Genomic DNA, 10,286 nt, shown 5'->3' on the forward strand with positions numbered 1-10,286 from the left:
GAGGAGCCACGGAGGCTCGCCGGCGAGGGAGACCAGCCGGGTGGCCACAGTGATGGGGCACGAGGCAGCGGCGGCCTGCCTGGGAGAGGCCAGCAGGGCGAGGGCGTGCTGCACGGGGAGTGGAGGCAGTGCAGCAGCTCGTTTGACGGGTCTGTAGCCACGGCTGGGCGGAGGAAGAGGCAGTCTACAGGCGCAGGCGAGCGGCGCCATGGTATGGTCGATCTGGCTACACATGCCATGTCTGGTGGCCGAGAAGAGGTTGCAGGGGAGCTGCAGACCAGGACCGAGGCGGGTCTGTAGCAGCGTGTGGCTGCGGGAGGGGAGCAGCAGAGTAGCTACGGGAAGCTTGGGCCTGACCGGAGCGGATCCGACCTAGAGCCTACCGGCGAGGCTAGCGTGCGAGGCGCCGTGGTTGAGGAGCAGTAGCGAGGCACAGCCGCAACTGCATCGTTGCTACTAAGGATAACAAGATGGGATCTATATCTCCGCAATAGATAAACAGATCTTTTCTACATCATGTCATCGTTTTTATTGCATTACTCTGTTTTTTCATGAACTTAATACACTAGATGCATGCTGGATAGCGGTCGATGTGTGGAGTAATAGTAGTAGATGCAGGCAGGAGTCGGACTACTAATCTTGGATGTGATGCCTATATAATGATCATTGCCTAGATATCGTCATGATTATTTGAAGTTCTATCAATTTCCCAACAGTAATTGTTTTTCCACCATTTGCTATTTTTCGCGACAGAAGCCACTAGTGAAACCTACGGCCCCCGGGTCTCTTCTCATCATATTTGCCTTTGCGATCTGTTTTACTTTGCATTTATTTTCAGATCTATTAAACCAAAAATACAAAAATACCTTGCTGCAATTTATTTCTTCCGCAATCTATTTATCCTATCTACCACTTTTATCTCACGTTATTTGCCTATCTTGAGGCGCCGTACCCGAAAAGGATTGACAACCCCTTTTACACGTCGGGTTGCGAGTATTTGTTATTTGTGTGCTAGTGCTGTTTATGTGGTGTGAGGAGGTTCTCTGTAGCGACCACGATCCCAATGGACCAAAGTCTCTGTGCTTAAGTGCCATCCCTGGATCGGTAATGCTGACACACACAGTACTCGAGGAATTATAACAGAGTTCAATCACACACTTATTACATCGAGCCCTCAAAAAGAGTATGATTACACAAATAATATGGCTGAAGGCCATCTAAACTAAATAACTGCGGAAGCTTCGAAGGTAAATGAGTCCCTCAACTCCAACGGCATAGCTGAGTGCATGACAACGACCCATCGCCCCTTATTCGTCGTCTGAGTAGTCTGCAACATGAGACGTTGCAGCCGTGTAGGTCAGCACATTCAATATGCTCGCATAGTTACAATGTAAAGCAATGAATGCAACAACTATATCTACATGTAATATTTGTCTGGTGGAGGCTCTAAGTTTATGATTTTGCATAAAGCCAGTTTTTCCCTACAGCAAAGAAATTAATTTTATTTACTACTCCCAAGTTGAACCAATATTTGAGAAGGTTCCTCCAACTCAAATCCAAATTAAACAAGTATCATCATTAACCCAATTCAATTAATTAAGGAGTGATGATATCAACAATAATATCCAATTCCAGATACTCAAGATGTCCATAACCGGGGACACGGCTAACCATGATTAGTTTATACACACTACAGAGGTTGCGCACTTTTCCCCACAAGACTCGACCGCATCCATGATCGGAAGATCGAGACATAGTCTTTCTGAAGCATTAACTCTCTACCCCGGGCAGACCGGTACACCTACTTTCCCCTACATCTGCTAGTCCACCTCTTCGAGAGCTCATACAGCTTACTCAACTACGTCAGAGCCCATAATGGCTTGTGGCTGCACACGGAAGTTTCTTGGCATGAAATATCATATGATCCCTTTGAGCCTGGGTGGCGAACCGACGAAAAATCACATGGGTACTCCAGGATTTCCCAAAGGGACAAACAATGGATTCTCCAGGTGCCCCAACCAATCCACCCAGATGTGTATTAAAACTGCCACCTTAATGTTATCCAAGATTAGTAACTCTCATAACTTCCATGTGAATCACCATCCAATCCCCGTCTACGAGCATGGCTAAGCAATAATTGAGCATAACGTATACTCCCGGGGTGATAGAAAGGTATTAGGTTTCTACCTAAAGTACTACAACCAAACCACATGTTCCCAATCCTACTCATGCAAATATTTGAGGGATATAACTAATGCATAGTAAAAACTGGGTATAGAAGAGTATGATCAAAGTGTGACTTGCCTTGCTGACGATCTGCAAACTCTAGGTATTCGTAGTAACAAGCTTTGCACTACGGGTAATCTAGCGTAGACAAACAGTAGCATACATAAGCAATCACTCAAACGAAACAAAGAGAAATCGAGAAAAGATCCAAATCAAACTCGAAACAAGCAAACGACTAAACTAAACAGAAAACAAAACGTAACAACATTATTTTCATGTGGATTAGATCTTAACAGTAGGTACATGCGATTAGCTACGATTTGCAAAAAGAAACAACTCAAAGAGAGTTACGAAACTCAAGATACAAATGAAACAAGATCGATTACTAATCTGAACTAAACTCAAATTTTAAATTGTAAAAATCATATTAAGTTGGTTTATTGGAAATAAGAGATCGTTACCAAGATTTAGGCGTTGGTTTCATCTAATTTGGATAAACGAGCAAAAACTTACGCTAGTTTTAAGATCAGGGGCTAAATCACAATAAAACATATTCGCGGATAGGTGCCTGGCGGAAAATAAAACTAAAAAGAAAAAATCTACAGAACGAACGTTCACTAACAGATCGTAACGAACGAATTCGTTTGTTATTATAAACAAAAGGGTGAACGTTCATTAACTAACCTAAAACAAAAACGAAAAACCGATCTAACCTAATAAACCAAACTAAACCGAGAAAACCAAAAAAACCAAACGGTTTTATACCGGTCAAATCAGCGGCGAGGTCAACGGCGAGATCCGGCGGCGGCGGGGCGAGGCTCCGGCGGCGGTGGGGCGACGGCGGCGCTGCGCGGGGCGACGGTGGCGGAGGCGGCAGCAGCAGCTAGCAGCGCGGGCGGCGGCTCTAGGCGGCGGCAGCGGCTCTCGGCGGCTTGGGCGGCGCGGGGCGACGGTGGCGGAGGCGGCAGCAGCAGCTAGCAGTGCGGGCGGCGCCTCTCGGCGGCGCGGGCGGCGGTGCTGCGGTGGCGGCAGTGGATGCGCGAGGCTGTGGCGGCGGCTTTGAGGAGAGGAGGGGGGCGGCGGCTGCTCCTTATAAAGTGGCTGGGGGGCCTTGCTTGGGGAAGGGGCAGCGGCGCGAGGTGGAGTTCGGGCGGACTCCGTCGGCGACTCGGGCAGGCTCGGCCTTCGGCCCAGTTCGGTTCGAAAACTTTTTTTAGGTAATTTCGCCGCGAAGAAAAATCCTAATAAAATATAAAAAAATACTAAAAACTCCAGAAACAATTTTTACTGTCCAAACCTAATATTTAGTACAAGATGAACCTAATATTCAGTAGCGAGTTTTGTGCACCCGCGCTACTGCTAATTAGCAGTAGCGCTTCTTTTTGAGCCGCGCTGCTGCTAAGATTCTGTATATAAGGTTTTCCCTAGTAGTGGATCCCAATGGACCGAAGTCTCTGTGCTTAAGTTTCATCCCTGGATCGGTAATGCTGACACACACAATACTCAAGGAATTATAACAGAGTTCAATCACACACTTATTAAATCGAGTCCTCAAAAAGAGTATGATTACACAAATATTATGGCTGAAGGCCATCTAAACTAAATAACTGCGGAAACTTCGAAGGTAAATGAGTCCATCAACTCCAACGGCCTAGCTGAGTGCATGACAACAACCTATCACACCTTATTTGCCGTTTGAGTAGTCTGCAACATGAGACGTTGCAGCCGTGTAGGTCAGCACATTGAATATGCCGGCAGAGATACACTATAAAGCAATGAATGCAAGAACTATATCTACATGCAATATTTGGCTGGTGGAGGCTCTAAGTTTATGATTTTGCATAAAGCCAGTTTTTCCCTACAACAAAGAAATAAATTTTATTTACTACTCCCAAGTTGTACCAATATTTGAGAAGGTTCCTCCAACTCAAATCCCAATTAAACAAGTATCACCATTAACCTATTTCAATTAATTAAAGAGTGATGAGATCAACAATAATATCCAATTCCAGATAGTCAAGATGTCCATAACCGGGGACACGACTAACCATGATTAGTTTATACACTCTGCAGAGGTTGCGCACTTTTCCCACAAGACTCGACCGCATCCATGATCAGGAGATCGAGACATAGTCTTTCTAAAGCATTAACTCTCTACTCCGGGCAGACCGGTACACCTAATTTCCCCTACATCTGCTAGTCCACCTCTTCGAGAGCTCATACAACTTACTCAACTACGCCAGAGCCCATAATGGCTTGTGGCTGCACACGGAAGTTTCTAGGCATGAAATATCGTATGATCCCTTTGAGCCTGGGTGGAATACCGAGGAAAAATCACATGGGTACTCCGGGATTTCCCAAATGGACAAACACTGGATTCTCCAGGTGCCCCAACCAATCCACCCAGATGTGTATTAAAGTTTCCACCTTAATGTTATCCGAGATTAATAACTCTCATAACTTCCATGTGAATCACGATCCAATCCCCGTCTACGAGCATGGCTAAGCAATAATTGAGCATAATGTATATTCCCGGGGTGATAAAAAAGTATTAGGTTCCTACCTCAAGTACTACAACCAACCACATGTTCCCAATCCTACTCATGCAAATATTTGAGGGGCATAACTAATGCATAGTAAAACCTGGGTATAGAAGAGTATGATCAAACTGTAACTTGCCTTGCTGATGATCTGCAAACTCTAGGGATTCGTAGTAACAAGCTTCGCACTCCGGGTAATCTAGCGTAGAAAAAAAGTAGCATACATAAGCAATCACTCAAACGAAACAAAGAGAAATCGAGAAAAGATCCTAATCAAACTCGAAACAAGCAAACGACTAAACTAAACAGAAAACAAAACCTAACAGCATTATTTTCATGTGGATTAGATCTTAACAGTAGGTACATGCGATTAGCTACGATTTGCAAAAAGAAACAACTCAAACGGAGTTACGAAACTCAAGATACAAACGAAACAAGATCGATTACTAATCTGAACTAAACTCAAATTTTGAATTTTCAATCATGTTCAAGTTGGTTTACTGGAAAGAAGAGATCGTTACGCTAGTTTTAAGATCAGGGGCTAAATCGTGATACATCTTATTCGTGGATAGGTCCCTGGCCGAAAATAAAACTAAAAAGAAAAAATCTACAGAATGAACGTTCGCTAACAGATCGTAACGAACGAATTCGTTCGTTATTATAAACTAACGGGTGAACGTTCGTTAACTAACCTAAAACAAAAATGAAAAACTGATCTAACCTAATAAACCAAAGTAAACCGAAAAAAACCGAACGGTTTTATACCAGTCTAATCGGTGGCGAGGTCACTGGCGAGATCCGGCGGCCGCGGGGCGAGGCTCTGGCGGCGGCGGGCGACGGCGACGTGGGGCGGCGGCGGCACGGCGCGGGGCGACGGTGGCGGAGGCGGCAGCAGCAGCTAGCAACACGGGTGGCGGCTCTAGGCGGCGGCGGCAGCTCTCGGCGGCGCGGGCGGCACGGGGCGACGACGGCGGAGGCGGCAGCAGCAGCTAGCATCACGGGCGGCGGCTCTAGGCGGCGGCGGCTCTCGGCGGCGCGGGCGGCGAAGCTGCGGCGACGGCGGTGGATGCGCGGAGCGACGGCGGCGGCTTTGAGGAGAGGAGGGGGCGGCGGCTGCTCCTTATAAAGGTGCCGGGGGGCTTGCTTTGGGAAGGGGCGGCGGCGCGAGGTGGAGTCCGGGCGAACTCCGCCGGCGGCTCGCGGTCGGACTCCTCCCGCAGAGGAAGGCGGCGGCGACTTGGGCCGCCTGGGCCTTCGGCCCAGGTCGGTCTGAAAACTTTTTTAAAAAATAATTTTGCCGCGAAGAAAAATCCTAATAAAATATAAAAAATCTAAAAATTCCAGAAACAATTTTCACCATCTAAACCAAGCATTTAGTACAAGATGAACATTTTTCTCGACTAAATGCAATTTTCAAAAATGCATGTTTTTCTCTAATTCAAATAAAATAGCAAATAAAATACGAATAAAATAATAATTTGTTTAAAATTTCTTCTCCAATATTTCTCATCTGTTGTAGAAGTCATTTGATCTTCTCTCATTTATTTTTATTGTTGGGAATAATTGGAGAAAAAATTATTAAAATCAAATTGATCCTCTTTTCAAATTTGAAATAAATTCAGAAATGAAACTTTCGTGAAACCTCCAACTCTCTCATTGGGTCCTTGAGTTGCTTAAGATTTCTAGGATCTCAACTAAATGCAAATAAAATATGATATGCATATGATGATCTATGTATAACATCCAAATTGATAATTGGGATGTTACATTCTCCTACTGGTTCGATAACCTTGGTCTCATCACTGAGGGAAATACCTACCGTCGCTATACTGCATCATCCCTTCCTCTTTGGGGGAAAACTGATGTAGTTCTAGCAAACATCAGCATGACATTTTGATGATACTCTTCGAAGCCCAATTCCAATGATAGTTTTATTCATACTCTAAAAGATATAAGTGAAGTTCATAGAGCATTCTACAATTAATATAGATTAACCAATATCCAAGCTCAAAATATATAAGTGAAGGACACGAAACATTCTATAAAGCCATGCTCAGAAGATTTAAGTGAAGCACAAAGAGCATTCTATAAAGCCATACTCAAAAGGTTTAAGTGAAGCACATGAAGCATTCTATAAATCAATGAAGGAATAACTCATACTAGCATGGCGCATAAAGAAAAACAAAAGAAATAAACACAAAAGACAAATATCATGTGAACAAAACAAAATCCGAGGTATACCGATAATTGTTGGAGAAGAAAGATGGGATGCCAACCAGGGCATCGCCAAGCTTAGATGCTCGAGTATATTTGAACTCTTGCCTCTCTTTATTCTTCTCATATTGATAACTCCTCGATCTTTGAACACTTCATCCACATAAAACTTAACAAAAAAAATCTTGTGAGATCCGTTAGTATAATAAAGCAAATCACTACCTTTAGTACTATTGTAAACTCATTCCAATTTCATATTAGCATTATATCTACTATATTCCAACCTCACCAGGGTTCATACCCCCTGATACTACTCATAGATTCATCAAAATAAGCAAACAACACCTAGGAAACAGATTCTGCCAAAAACATGACAGTTTGTAGTAATGTGGAAACTTCATATACTTCTGTAACTCCAAACACTACTAGGAAAAGGCATGTTAGTGGCGCACCTATTTTTGCCATTAATGGCACACTATAGGTGCGCCACTATCACCACGCCACTAGTAACAAGTACTAATGGCGCACCTCTGGTGCGCCATTAGTATACCAGATAATAGTGGCGCACCTGGTAGTGCGCCATTACTACCTTTTCAGGTGCGCCACTGGTAACTTTTTTTATTATTTTTTGTCAATTTTTTTTTGAATTTGGAAGCGGGAAAATAGTAATGGCGCACATTCTAACCCCCACGGTGCGCCATTACTATTTTGAATTTTGAATCTGGATCTGGATCGCGATTTTTTTGCCCTTTTTTTGCTCCTTTTTTTTGCTCGTTTTTTTGCACGATATTTTTTCAAATTTTGTTCTCGTTTTTTGATCTTGTACGTTCTTTTGCCGGAGAGGAGGGCCGAGGAGAGACCGTGAGGAGGAGAGGAGGGAGGAGGAGGAGGTCACCGGAGAGGAGCTCGCCTACATCATCGGAGAGGAGGAGGAGGAGGTCACCGGAGAGGAGCTCGCCTACATCGCCGGAGAGGAGGAGGAGGTCGCCGGAGAGGAGTTCACCAGAGAGGAGAGAGGAGAAACCGTGAGGGGAGGGGAGGAGAGGAGGGAGGAGGAGCTCACCAGAGAGGAGGGAGGAGGAGAAACCGTGAGGGGAGGGGAGGAGAGGAGGGAGGAGGAGGTCGCCGAAGAGGAGGAGGAGGAGGAGGTCGCCGGAGAGGAGGAGAGGAGTATGGTGGAGGAGAGGAGGGGAGATGGAGTGGAGGAGAGGAGAAGATGGAGTGGAGGAGAGGTGGAGTGGATGAGAAAAATGAAGAGGTAAGGAGGAAAGGACCCCGCCCAGCCATATATACGGCAAAGTAATGGCGCACCGTGGGCAGGTGCGCCATTACTAACTTTGTTATTTTTTTGATTTATTTTGAATTTTGAAGGTGGGAAGATAGTAATGGCGCACCTTGGGCAGGTGCGCCATTACTAACTTTTTTTTATTTTTTGATATAGTTTGAATTTTGAAGGCGGGAAGATAGTAATGGCGCACCATGGGCAGGTGCGCCATTACTGAGTTTGATTTTTTTTGAACTTTTTTGCCTCTCCAGATCTTGAAAGCCCCGTAACTTTTTTTCTGTTAGGTTTTTGAGGATTCTAAAAATCTTCAACGGGGTTTCCACGGTTGAATTCGGATATAACTTTTCGTGTAAATGATTTTTCATATAAAATACTTTTTCACCGGAGTTCGTATGCAAAAGTTACGCCCATTTTACAAATTCTCGAGAGATTTTGCAAAAAAGTCGAAAATTCATGTTTGTAAATTTTGCTAACAACTAGACCACATATCACATGAGAATCTTATTTTCTTTTATTTTTTTGACATTTCTATCATTTTCTTTTATTTTTTTGAAACTGAAAAGGCGGTCCAGGGGGGTGCATTTGGTGAATTTTTTGGCCACCTCAGAAAGTTAGTAATGGCGCACCACCTAAGAATGCGCCATTAGTAACCAGGGTTACTAATGGCGCACCTGGTGTGTGGTGCGCCATTACTAGTTTTGAAAAAATATATAAAAAAACATGTTAGTAGTGGCGCACCAGTGGATAGTGCGCCATTACTAGTTTGAACTAGTAATGGCGCACTATCCCCTGCTGCGCCATTACTAGTTTTAAAAAAAAAGAGTAAAAAAAATGTTAGTAGTGGCGCGCAGAGTGTGTGGTGCGCCATTACTAGTTAAAACTAGTAATGGCGCACTATACCCTGGTGCGCCATTACTAGTTTTGAAAAATAAAATTGTTAGTAGTGGCGCACCGTGGGTGTGGTGCGCCATTAGTGATATGGACACCAATGGCGTACCTACACATGGCCACATATATGGTGCGCCATTAATGTTCAAATTAGCTATAGCCCTTTTTCTAGTAGTGAAATATTTTAAAAATTAGGACAATCTAAAATATTTGTATAGTTGTACTTTGCAAAAAGTTTTAGAAGCTTTTGACATTTCAGTAAAAAATGTAAAGTCACGCACTACAGCCAAAGTTTCTGTGTTTTGCACTGCTCATAGCAAACAAGCAATCTAATCATCATAAAACCAAAACTTGAGACATTATTTTTATAATACAATGAATATATACAAGGGGATAATTGTTTGAAACCTTCATGAAAATTCTACATTGTTTCCATGAGCATGAACAGAAAGTGTTCAAGGTCGACCCTCACTTCTCCAATGCATAACCTTCCAATCACTTCTCTTTTTGAAAAGATTTTAGGCATAAGAGGCAAGCAAATTTTCTTGAAATTTGCATTTTTTATTTTGTTTGTTTGTTTCACCCACAACTAAAGAAAACAAAAACAAAAGGGAAGACAAAAATCTAATTAGTTAAGAAAGCAAACAAGCACACACGAGAATATCAACCCCACGCTATTGCTCCCCGGCAACGGCGCCAGAAAAGAGCTTGATAATCCCCAAGTGCAAGGAATCATCGTAGCAATTTTCAAAGGTGGAAGTGATAAGTATGGAGTGTCGAACCCTCGAGGAGCTAAAGGGAAGATCAATATTCTCTCAAGTATCATGAACGTATTGCAACACCCTACAGCGGGAATCCTTCACGTGTGCGTGGCACAGAAAGCACCATAGGACAGCACCAAAATAAAACATACAGCGGAAACCAATCTAGATATCAATCAACCCAAAGGACAAAAGAAATCTACTCAAAACATCATAGGATGACAACACGTCATTGGATCATAATATGTGGCATAAAGCACCATGTTCAAGCAGGTGATTACAGCGGGCTGCGGGCGAGTGGACCGCGTAAAGAGATGAGGGAGATGATGAAGAAGGTGATGTTGATGAAGACGATCACCGCGGCGATGGTTC

The sequence above is a fragment of the Triticum aestivum genome, chromosome 3D (assembly GCF_018294505.1).
Source record: "Triticum aestivum cultivar Chinese Spring chromosome 3D, IWGSC CS RefSeq v2.1, whole genome shotgun sequence".
Classification (NCBI taxonomy): domain Eukaryota; kingdom Viridiplantae; phylum Streptophyta; class Magnoliopsida; order Poales; family Poaceae; genus Triticum; species Triticum aestivum.